At 42.4% G+C, this 12,975-nt stretch overlaps 1 pseudogene across 1 annotated transcript; it reads right to left on the bottom strand.

Moving 5' to 3' along the window:
- Nucleotides 1-8,716: 8,716 nt before the first annotated feature.
- On the bottom strand, nucleotides 8,717-10,427 carry LOC308533346 (60 kDa heat shock protein, mitochondrial-like; annotated as a pseudogene). The gene has a single exon. The product of its transcript is annotated as a 60 kDa heat shock protein, mitochondrial-like (transcript).
- Between the last annotated feature and the right edge of the window lie 2,548 nt (nucleotides 10,428-12,975).

Raw genomic sequence — 12,975 nt, forward strand, 5'->3', positions numbered from 1 at the left:
TCCTCACATAAAGAGGACCTTTATCTACCTAGGAACTTTGCCCACCAAGGCCATTTCTTTTCCCCAAAACATTTACCTTAAGGCCAAAAGGTCACACCACACCCTTCTGGATTGAATGGTTCTTTCTCTTCCCATCTTACTCAAGGTGTGTACTTTCTTACCACATCTGTACGGGATGTGGCCAATGGTTTGGTTTGGGCTAGGTAAGAGGAATGCTACTGAATCATTTACCAGAACCTCTAGTATATGACTGAAAAACTGGTGGGTCTTTCTCTCTATTTCTCAGTTCAGGGCAGATGTAACAAAGTATCGTGTTTGGAAAATCTAATTCACACCTAAGGATGCATGTGTCACATCCTCATCTGTCCCCTAGTCTTGGCATGACATCTCTTAGTTGTAGATGTTCCTCTGCTGTTAAGTTCCTCTGTTTCTGATCAAATACCAGGAAGCAACACTGGAGCCATAGGTGAACAAAGCAGAAGATCTGGAGCATCCCAGCCAGCCCTTCAGAGTCTGCCCAGAACTCAGGTATTGCAGTAACCTGCTGGGCCTCTGAGAGCTGTTTACCAGTGGAACTGTGGCAGGAGGATTGACTGAGATACCAATGACTATACTATTCTCTCTGTATTCTCTATGCTCAACCCTTTGCCAGCACCTCTAGTATGTGATTGCAAAAGTAGACATTTTTTATGTTCCCTTGTCTCAGGTTCCTAAGCCTGGAAGACTGAACCTGTTACTGGACCATGATTAATTCATTAAGGCTTTTAGGAGTCAGTTTTCTGGCCCCTTTGGCATCATATGCTAATACTTAAGCCAGTGATGGCGAACCTATGACACGCGTGTCAGAGGTGACACGTGAACTCATTTTTTTGGTTGATTTTTCTTTGTTAAACGGCATTTAAATATATAAAATAAATATAAAAAATATAAGTTTCTGTTTTACTATGGTTGCAAATATCAAAAAATTTCTATATGTGACATGGCACCAGAGTTAAGTTAGGGTTTTTCAAAATGCTGACATGCTGAGCTCAAAAGGTTCGCCATCACTGACTTAGGCTGTACAGCTACAAGCATTTTAAATACCTACACATAAGTACTGACTCATAAGTGGTACTTTAACTCCTGAGGAGATAATGGGGACCAGAATCAGTGAGGTTAGCATTGGTTTGTGTCTATGACTTGGCCCCTTTCTCCCAGAAATGTCATCTTTGTCACAGTGTCACAGGAGCAGAAGGTCAGGCTTTTTTTCTTGACCTCATAGAGAATATAATAGATAAAGGGAGAAAAGTCTTGTCTCAAGAGAGTCCACCCCTCTGCTGAGTGTCCCAGAGGAGAGGGTTTCCACTGACAAATTAGCTCCCCACTGACTCGTGTAGGGAGAAGACTTAGCTATATTTAAGTAATTTGAGTCTGTCATTTGGGAGCTGTGTGTGTGTGTGTGTGTGTGTGTGTGGTTGTGTGTGTGTATGTGTGTGTGTGTGTGTGTGTATTAACAAAAGTACAGTGTGGGGGAATGAGGTAACTCGAAGGGCATGAATGTAACTCTGTACCTTACTATGTTCTAGAACATATGTAATTTATATGTTATCTCATTGAATTCTCCACCTTCTGCATGGGCATCATCATTAATCATATTTTCAAATGAAACAGACTCAGAGATATTGTCATGTGCTCAAGGTCACATGGTTACAGAAAGTGCACACACATGAACATGCATGCACACACACACACACCACACACACAGAACACACGCCTGCCAAACGCAAACAGTCCTTTATGCCACTCTAAGAAGTGGTGGAGCCATAGCTGGCAGATTTTAGCTCAGCAAAAAGTGTGTACTTGGAATGGCTGCTCAGGTAGCCCAGGAGCTTTCTCTCCAGACATCTGTTGCAATGGAGGCTGAAGAACCTCTTAGAGGCCTGAAAGTTTCTCATGGGTGTGGGCATAAAATGACTTTTAAGACCCCTTGCAGTTCTGAGCCTGTTAGAAGAGACCTGAATGGGGTTTAGGAGTCCTGGGCTCCAGTTCCGTTAGGTGGCTCAATTGCTAATTTTTGGGCCTCATTGTCCTCATCTAACAGAAAGAGATTGGGCTATGTAGAGGCTTTCAAAACATTGCTAACCATAGAAACCTTTCCTTGAATGGATTATAGTTGTGTCAAGGTAGCTTTATGAAATCATATATCTATATTTATACCTATTTCTATAGCCATGTACATGGGCACAGGCAGACATATTTATATATTTATTTATGTGCACATTTTATATGAATACATGCACACGTATGTATATTAGTGTGTGCTTGTGTGCATAGTTGCATATTTTTGTTTGCTTTGATCCCTTCATTTTCTTTTTCTGAGCATGATCTTGGCACATCTTTGTTTCAGGACTTTCAGCACCCAAACAGAAGCTGTGTGAAGCCATCTGTTCTCTCCTCATGACAAAAGTGGCCAAGATCATTAAGATATTCTGCGACAGAGGTCGTTGTGGGCAACAAGACGTGAGAAGACACACCCTCGAGGGTGATGGGAACCCATAAAGAGACATTTCTCACGTATGAAAATGAGTTTGGTATCAGTGTGTGTGCTTTTGATTGGGGAATATTCATCTATAACTGTCACTGAACTTAACTCCAAAGCAGCACCCAGATTGGCATTAAGACCTGGGAAGGGATGGCTGCTGGGCATGTCTGGCTAGACTGACCCAGGCACAGGGGCACCAGTGTCAACAAAGAATCTCATGCCACACGTGAGGCCTTCAAGCTAAGAGTTGGATGACTTCGAGGATCACTGTGGGCTTGGAATCTAAGGATGTAGCAGTACCACGATAGCCTGCGGTTGGAGGCTGTTTTTCAGTTTTTTCTGGCAGCACATGAACCGGCCTAATCTGACGTGATGATGAGGAAATGCGGCATCTCTTCCATGTCAGAGTTTATAGTGAAGTTTATCCCCATAGGCTACCTTTTCTGTAAACCATAAAAAAATGGCTGCCCTGGTTGTGTTTTAATTCCCTGTGTCTCCCTTTGATCCAGAGGTGGGGCTCCACTGACCACAGAATGGGAAAGTTATTTTCAATCCCAAATATTGCTGTTCTGAAGGTAAATGTAACAATGCACATGGAAACTGGAAGTCGTAACGCAGAAGAATAGTATCCTCTCACAGGATGATTTTTATGGTGTGGATTTCCCATCCAGATTTGGGCCATTTGGACCAACCCATATGAAAATTAGTTTGGCATCAGTGACTTGGGGAAATTCTGATGGAAGTCCTTTAGAATGTGACTTTCATGAGGGCAAGGATGGTGCCTGCCATGTTCACTTCTGAGTGTCCAGTGCCTGGCACATAGTGGGTGTTCAATATCTAGTTGTTTGCAAAGTAGTGCCATCCAGTCCTGCTGCAAAGATTCCTTTCCTTACTCTGTTGGTAGCTGTAGCCCAGGTGGGCAGCACAGATCTCAGATAGAAGCCAGGTGACCATGGATGACCAAGGGACTGGCTGAAAGGGGCTGTGGCTGGCAGTGAAAGGCCTATCAGGGGACTCAGAGCCCCTGGTGGACGTGGGGCTGGATGTGAGGGACTCAGTCACAGGAGGTGTGGAGAAGGGTTAAGCTGGGTCATAACACAGCAAGGTTGTGTGAGGAGAGGGTAGGAGGTGGGGGTGAGCAGAAAATAAAAAATGGGAGGAATGTGAGCAGAGAGAACAGAGGCAGGCCTGGCCCACAGCTGGTGCCCAGTGACTGTTGTTTAATAAATACAGGGGAGAAATCAGTGGTTTCTATATAGAAATGGATATTTATTACGGCCATGGCAGCCTCCACATAGGGCGGTCTACACTCTTCCCTAAAGGAAAATGGCCAGCCACAGAGGGAGTCACTGCTCTCATTGATCTCTTTCTCCAGGGCAGGAAGCTCAGGTCTTGGTGAAGACCAGGAGCTGTTCCACTTTTCATCCGAAGAAGACCATGCCTGGGCCATGCTGATAGAAGCAAGGGGCCTCGGGGCCTCCTGTAGGCAGAGAGAGGCAAGCCTGAGCTGGCCTGCTCGTGGTCCTGCTCTCCCCGACTCCCCAGCTGGGTGCCTCCTTTAGGGGGCTGTATGGGGATCAGGGATAGCCCCGGGGTCCTGGCCTTGAGTGTTCTCCCAGCTCCAAGTGGCCGAGGCCCTGCCCACAGAGCTTGTGTGTGGAGGTGCTTGCCTGGGTTTGTGCAGGCTCTGGTCTCACACAGGCGTGGGCTTGAACTTGGCTCTCCCTGCGAGTCCAGGCTTGGGACTGCAAAGCCCTGAGGGATGGCCCAATTTTCTTGACACCAAAGCTTAGTTCAATAATCAGTAGCCACAGTAGTGATAGAGGGTGCATATCTCTATTTAGTCCTCTCAGAGGATGTGGCTTTTTCTGAGGCAGCTACCTCAGGGGACAGAGTATAACTTCCAGATAAGGTGGTGTGTCAGTTTCCTGTGGCCACTGTAACAAATAATCACCAACTTGATGACTTAAAGAAACAGAAATTTGTTCTCTCACAGTTCCAGAGGCCAGAAGTCTGACCTCAGTTTCACGGGACTAAAATCAAGGTGTCAGCCGGTCATCTCCCCTCTGGAGGTTCTAATGTGGTATCTGTTTCTTACCTCTTCCAGCTTCAGGAACTACATTCCTTGGCTCATGGCCCCTTCCTCCATCTTCAAAATATAAAAGAATATAATGAAAAAATACAAATAAACCAAGATAACAGGCAAAAATTAATATCACCTGATATTCACCACCTAGTTACAACCAATGATTTGGTATATATATATATATATATATATATATATATATATATATATATATATATTTTGCTAATCCTCACCCAAAGATACTTTTTCATTGATTTTTAGAGAGAATGGAAGGGAGGGGGAGAGACAGAGAAAGAAACATGGATGTAAGAGAGACACATTGATTGGTTGCCTCCAGCATCAGGGCCTGGGATCAAGCCTGCAAACAAGGTACATGCCCTTAACCAGAAATTGAACCAAGGACCCTTCAGTCCACAGGCTGATGCTCTATCCACTGAGTCAAACAGGCTTGGGCTGGTGTGTATTTTAATAAGAACTTTTTCATATGCAAATATGTATATTTAGCAAAATAAAAATGGGAGAATGCCACATAAAGCATCTCATGGGGGAAAAAGGGATGTGCACATGGCAGATACTTTAGTAACAAAGGAAGTGCTGGGGCTCAGTTCTACAAAGTCCTCAGGAAAAACTGCTGGTCTCAGAAGAGGTGGTATTTTCCTTCACTCTTCCACATACGTCATTCTTCCTGTTTTACACAGCCAAAGAAGAGTTGAATGTGCACTATCCTGTGCTCATGACAGTCTTGGGGAAAATGCACACACAGAGCTTCATTTAATGCCATCAGGGACTGATGGGGATGATAAGACATGGTGTAAAATAGAAGAAGTGTGGCCTTTAGGGCAAGGATGAATGTGGAGGTATAAGGAGAAGCCTAGTAAGACATAAACTGATAGTTCATAAATTCCTTAGTAGATAGTGTTGTATCGCAAATCGGCAAGCTGGACAAGACACCTAATGAGCCAATTAGTTAAGAGTCATCTTTATTGCATGCAGGTTCAGAACAGATTACCTCTGTCAAATTCTGAACAAACACAAGAGGGAGTATTTCCTTTTTATATCCTTCTAGTTCTTTGTGTAAGACAGCTTGTAACCTTGAATACATATCAAATCTAATCAAACACCTGTAATATCTATACAGACAACTTGTAACTTTGAGTGCACATTATATCTAATTAAACACCTGTAACCTTGGATGAAGAAACACTTGGAAAAATATGTGAATTAATATAATGTATCAGCCCCTTTAGATGGCTAGCGTGCAAGGTCAGACAATTAAGTTTATCTTTTCTATTCAAGCAAAAAACAAAGTTATATTTTATAGAATAAGAGACTAAAAATAACAGAGTAGTTCTTTCAAACAGCAGTTTTTCAAAAGGAGGGATTACTATGCTTCAATAGGAGACTTTTAAAGAATCAAGCATAGAAAAGAGACTGGCTTTTCAGGAGCTTCTTGGTATCCCCAGGGAATGGGGTTTGGAGGAATGTTTAAGCACTGATCAGTTGTCACCAAGTACATTTTTTGTCAATCCAAAGAAAAGCTTTATCTCTTCCTTTTCCTGTCTCTGTATTTCATTTCTGGCCTTCGATATATACTTTGCCTATTTAACATTACTTTCAAGTGGTGTTATGTGCACCCCCATTCCTGCATATCACTACCTTCCCCCCATTAAGTTTCCTTTCTAGGAACATGACATTCTAAAAGTGGACAAAGACAGAGTATTTTCAGTATTGCCTGTCTGTATGAAGAATGAATTTCATCTTTAGGAATTTTACCACGTACCTGATGCTGCACACCAATATTATCATCTGACATCTCACCTCGAACCCAAACTCAAGCCAGACTGAGAGGAGGAGGGTACACACAATGTACTCAGGGAACCTGGGACCGGTGAACAATGGGAGCACTAGGGGTGGATCCAATGTGATAACCCTGTGCCATGGCTTCCTGATGGGAAGTAGACATTCCAACTTGACTTAGTCACAGTATAACCTTTCATTGCCTTAAGTTGAATAAAAAAATAGTCTGTTATAGAAAAAAGAAGCAAAATGCTTGAGGATGAGTTAAGGCTGAGAACTCATTTCGATTAATCAATAACCACAGACTTCAATTAACTGCTGTCACCACAAACCAGCTTTCCACGGTTCACTGTTTCTCAAGAACTGTCACTTAGTCACTTTAGCCACGTGAGAACCTCATTCAGAGATGACTGTGCACTTGAGATCAAAGTCAGACATGCTATTTTCTGAAAATTCTGAGACTCTTCATTGTTTGAATTGACATTAGGGAGCCAAATCATAGGAACACTAGAGAGAGTCTGCCAGGGAAGGGTTTTTATATAACACAGATGGAGATGGAATGTCCATGCCTGGGCAATTGTTTCATTCAGAAAGGATGTATTAAGTACGTTCTTTGTGTGTGGCATTCTACCAAAAATATGGTGAGCAATGACAGATTTAGTTTCTAATCTTGAGGAGTGAGACATACATTAGCCAAATAAACACACATGTATATGATTATGAATGATGTCAAGTACTCTGGAAGAAAAAATTATGAAGATTATGACTGGTTAACCTGACCTTTTATCGAGGTTGGGAAAGACTTTGCCGAAGAGGCAACACCTGCCAGTCATGCCAACATACAGTTGAAGGTGGAGATGTTCCCTGATATGTTCAGGTATTTATCTTAAGGTAATCACACACCTGGAGGTTCTGGAGTGCCTCTTAGCATTATGAGAAATAATGAGAAATTTTGCCAAAAATAATTTCTTCTATTTTTCAGAAAATATGAGGAATTCCTAGACAATAGGCATAAGTGAATAAATTAAAGTCTGAAAATTTAAAGCTTCTATTAACCAAACCATCATAGTAATGCAAAAACCTTGGATTGGGGGATGTTATTTCCAATAACCTGTTCAAAAATTGGTATCTAAGATATGTAAAGAAGTCTTTAAAACCCTTAAGGTAAATAAGTCAAATGTAAATGTCCAAAGGATATGCTCGACATTCTCAGAAGAGGAAACTCAAGTGGCTAATAAATTTCTGAAAAGATAAGGAGCCTCACCAGTAGTCAGGGAAGTGGTAATAGAAACCACTATGATTTACCACTTCAAACCAAGTAGAATGAAAAAAATTATTAAGCTTTACAATACTAAGTATTAATTAGAGCAATAACTTTGTGAAGCAATTAGACAATACCAAAGACAACTGAAGGCATGTGTATTCTATAACCCGGACATTCCACTTTAAGGATATACCCAACAGACATTCCTGCACACGGACACACAGAAGCATGATAAAGAATGCTCACTGCGATTGTGTGTGTCTTTTAAACCTCGATTGTTGAGATTATTACAGAAGTCCCTCTTTTTTCCCCCTTCACCTGGTTTCTGTCCCACCCCAGGCCTTTGCCACCCTATTGTCTTTGTTCATAGGTAATGCATATATGCGTACAAGAATTTTGTTTCATCTCTTCCTGCCCCCCCTTCCCTCTGAGAATTGTCAGTCTGTTCCATTTTCATGCCTCTGATTCTATTTTATCCACCAGTTTATTCCATTCATTAGATTTCTCATTTGTGTATTTTGATTTTTAGTTTCAATTGTTGATAGGTATGTATTTGTTGCCATTTTGCTGTTCATATTTTTTTAACTTAAAACAAATTTTTATTACACAAAGGTCACATAACTGGATATTTCTCTACTTTGTACACAGTTATTCTTACTCTCCACAGAAAGGCTGCATCTTCACTTCTCATCGGGTGATGGCAAGCACTAAAATCCTGATTTTAACAGAATAGTAGTAAAAGTGCCTCAGTGATTTAAGTTGGAAGCAGTACATTGGTATATGGTTCTTGCACTTATCAGGAATGTACAAATGTATTTTTATTCAAGAATACAAAATAAATTATCTGTAGGCATGGACAATGGCAGCAGTAAACCATTGTGTGTTGTCAACTGAAACCAGTAACTGGAGGTTAGAGTGATTTTCTTGAACATCAGCCAGCCTTTTCTTCAGTCATTTCCTTCAACTGACTTCTCTGAAGTTACAGGTGAGGAGATGACCTGAGCTTCCTCTCAGTTCTCAGTAATGATGGTAAAGCACTATTGCAGGGCTAGAACACGCCGCCTCCCATCCCTCCTCCCATCCCACCCACCCCACCCATCCCAGGGTCCTCCTCTTTAGGAATTTCTGTGACCATGACTTCTGCTGTTGTTAACAGAGGCCATGCCAGCAGCATCCAGTAAAGCAGTTCTTACAACCTTATTTGGACCAATGATTCCTTTTTCCACCTTACTCACAAAATCTCCAAGCATGGCGTCATAACCAATTTCTGAGGAACTTTGCATAATTTCCTCAACTATCAATGACCCCTCAACACCTGCATTCTTAGCAATGGTCATTGCAGGAATTTTCAGTGCTTTCTTAATAATTTCTATACCAATTTTTTGATCTTCATTAGTTGGAGTTAATGAGCCCAAGGCTGGAATGCACCAAAGCAGGGCACAGCCCCCTCCTAGAACAATGCCTTCCTCCACAGCAGCTCAGGTAGCATTGAGGGCATCTGTGACTCTGTCTTTCTTTTCATTCACTTCCACATCACTTGTCCCACCAACCTTCAGCACAGCTACCCCATCTGAGAGTTTGGCCAGGCGTTCATTTAGTTTTTCCTTTTCATATTCACTAGTTGTGATATCTAAGTGCTCGATGATTTCTTGAATATGTTTTTTTAATTTGAACCTTGTCACCTTTTCCTTTCAAGAGCATGGCATCGTCTTTGGTCACAATGACCTCTCCAACTTTTCCTAATTCGTGGGGCTGAACATCTTCTAGATTGAGAGTCAATCCTTCTTCCCCAAACACGGCGCCACCAGTAGCAATACCCATGTCGTTAAGCTGGTTCTTCTATTGTCCTCAAAACCTGGAGCTTTGACTGCTGCAACCTGAAGGTCAGCTTTTAGCCTATTCAAAACAAGTGTACTTAGAGCTTCTCCATCAACATCTTCAGCAATTATGACCAGGGGCTTACAGTGAGCATTGGCAATTTCAAGAGCAGATACGATGGATTGAACACTAGAAATGTTCTCTTCACTCAACAGAATGTATGCATCTTGGAAATCACATTACTGACATGTTGCTGTATTAATAAAGTATGGAGAAATATAACCTCTATCAAACTTCATGCCTTCAACAATTTCTAAGTCATCATTCAGTGTTTTTCCATCCTTTACAGTGATGAAGCCTTTCCTTCCAACCCTTTTCATTGCGTCAGAAATTATGTTGCCAATTCCTTTGTCTCCATTTGCAGGAATTGTAGCAACCTTAGCTATTTCTTCAGGGGTTGTCACGGGTTTAGACTGCTTCTTAAGTTCAGAAATTACAGCATCAACAGCTAACATCACACCTCTCCTGATTTCCACTAGATTAGCACCTTTACTGATCTTCTCACAGCCTTCCTTGGCAATGGAGCATGCCAGCACAGTAGCAGTGGTGGTGTCATCCCCACCCTCTTCATTTGTATTATTGGCAACATCTTGAACAAGTTTAGCACCAATATTTTTATATTTATCTTTTAAGTCAATGGACTGCAATGGTCACACCATCTTTTTTACTTTGGGACTTCCCCAGCTCTGTTCAATAATCACTGTTCTTCTCTTTGGCCCCATTGTAATGGCTACAGCATCGGATAAAAGGTCTACACCTTGAAGCATTAAGGCTCGAGCCTCTGCACCAAATTTTACATCTTTGGCATAAGCCCAAGCGATATGAGGATCCAGTGCCCTGGACATGGGCCTAATCTGGTGGACTGTGTGTAATAGAAGCATTTCTGCTGGGCAGTGGCAGGGCATGCAGGCGGCAAGGCAGGCCGTTGGTGGTGAGTAAGCTTGTTGTCATATTTTTGATCTTTTTCTTCTTCTTTCTCTTCTTAAAGAATACCCTTCGCCGAAACCGGTTTGGCTCAGTGGATAGAGCGTCGGCCTGCGGACTGAAGGGTCCCAGGTTCGATTCCAGTCAAGTGCATGTACCTGGGTTGCGGGCATATCCCCAGTGGGGGATGTGCAGGAGGCAGCTGATTGATGTTTCTCTCTCATCAATGTTTCTAACTCTCTATCTCTCTCCCTTCCTCTCTGTAAAAAATCAATAAAATATATTTTTTTTAAAAAAATAAAAAACAAACAAACAAACAAAAAAAAGAATACCCTTCGACATTTCATATAATACTGGCTTGGTGGTGATGAATTCCTTTAGCTTTTTCTTGTCTGTGAAGCTCTTTATCTGACCTTCAATTCTAAATGATAGCTTTGCTGGGCAGAGTAATCTTGATTGTAGGTCCTTACTAATTATCACTTTGAATATTTCTTTCCACTCCCTTTGACTTGCATAGTTCCTGTTGAGAAATCAGCTGACAGTCATATGGGCATTCCCTTTTGGTAACTAACTGCTTTTCTCTTGCTGCTTTTAAGATTCTCTCTTTGTCTTTAGCCCCTGACATTTTAATTATGATGTGTCTTAGTGTGGTCTTGTAATCTGGTGTGGTCTTTTTTGGGTTCCTCTTGTTTGGGACTCTCTGTGCATCCGGGATTTCTATGTCTATTTCTGTCATCAGGTAAGAGAAGTTTTCTGTCATTATTTCTTCAAGTAGGTTTTTAATATCTTGCTCTCTTTTTTTCTGGCACCCCCATAATGTGAATGTTGGTACACTTGAAGTTGTCCCAGAGGCTCCTTACACTATCTCATCTTTTTGGATTCTTTCTTCTTTTTGCTCTTCTGGTTGAGTGTTTTTTGCTTCCTCATATTTCAATTCATTGATTTGATTATAAGAATTCTCTACTCTACTATTGAATTCCTGTATATTATTCTTTATTTCAGTGAGTGTATGCATAATTTCTAACTGGCCCTTTTCCATGTTTTTGAAGGTTTCTAGAAGATTCTTGAGTAACCTTATAACTGTGGATTTGAACTCTATATCCAGTAGTTTGCTTTCTTCCATTTCTTTAATTTGTGACATGTTTCATTGTCTCTGCATTTTGGCTGCTTCCCTATATTTGTTTTTACTCTATGTATTAGGTAGAGCTGCTATGTCTCCTTGAGTTGGTAGAGTAGCCTTGTGTAGTAGGTGTTCTATAGGGCCCAGTTGCTCAGCTTCCCAAGTCACCTGAGTTGGGAACTCTAGGTGTACAACTTTGTGAGCTTTGACCATAGTCTTGCTGTAGTTCAGACTTGATTGCTTTTGGTGTCACTGGGAGGAATTAACCTCCAGGACCATTGGCTGTGAAGACCAGCTGTGAGTACAGTGTGAGAGCAGCTGTGCAGGAGACACCCTTATGGAGCAGGACTTGCTTCAGTGGGACTTTGGTGCTCACTGAGTCTGCCCCTTGAGTGTGTCACTTATGGATGTGTAGAGTTATAATCTGACATGGTCTGACACTGACCACTGGGTACACTGGCTCTTGCATCTCCAGGGATGTGAAAAGTCAGTCACTGCCTGTGGCCACCCAGCAGGAGCTACAGAGAGATCTGCAGATTCCTCCTCTTTGTATCAGGCTTGGAAGTGCCCAGATGAGGCCCAGCTATGAAACAAGGCAGGCTGACGCTGGTGCCGGGTCTTGGACCTTTTAGAGATAGATTTGTAGCTCCCTGACCCAGCTGCAGCTTGTTTGAGAGATTTTAGCCTGATCAAGGACAGGCCATTCTTATGAAAAAGCTGCCAAATTCAGCTTGGGTGGGGTTGTAAATTGGATGAGGTGGGGTCTTAGGGAATCACCAGGGTGGAGCAAACAGAAATGGCTGGCTGCGAGTCAGCCCTGCAACTGCGGAGGTCACAGCATAGCAACAATGATTCCTGAGACCACCTCTGTCTGGGAGAAAGCTGCCCCTGAGTTCCTGTTCCAATGCCAGACAATCTAGTTCTTCCTCTTTTGTGTCAGTGTTCCCTAAGCCTCACCCTGGCACTGGAACTCAGAGGAAGTGGGACCTTGTAAGTTCAGTTCATGGTGCCGGCCTTTTAGGAGGAACAGCTGGATCTCCAGCAGCCTTTGTGTCACTGAGCCCCAATCCACACTGGTTCTTACAGCCCATAGTTCTTACTGCCCATAGGGACTTCTTTTCTCAGCTCTGGGATCCTGGGCTGGGTGTCTGGTGTGGGCCTGGGACCTCTTGCTCCTCCAGGAGGCCTCCACAGAGACAATCTCCCTTCCTGATTAAAAAAGTGGCACACATGGGTGCTGGACCAGCCCGTTTCATGCCTTCGCACCTCCTACTAGTCTCAGTGTGCTCTCATCTTTACTTCTCTAGTTGTAGGACTCCCATTCAGCCAGCTTTCCAGTGGTTCTGGATGATGGTTGTTCTATATTTTAGTTGTAATTTTGAAGT

This window comes from Myotis nattereri (assembly GCF_964212035.1).
Source record: "Myotis nattereri genome assembly, chromosome: 1".
In the NCBI taxonomy this organism is placed as follows: Eukaryota; Metazoa; Chordata; class Mammalia; order Chiroptera; family Vespertilionidae; genus Myotis; species Myotis nattereri.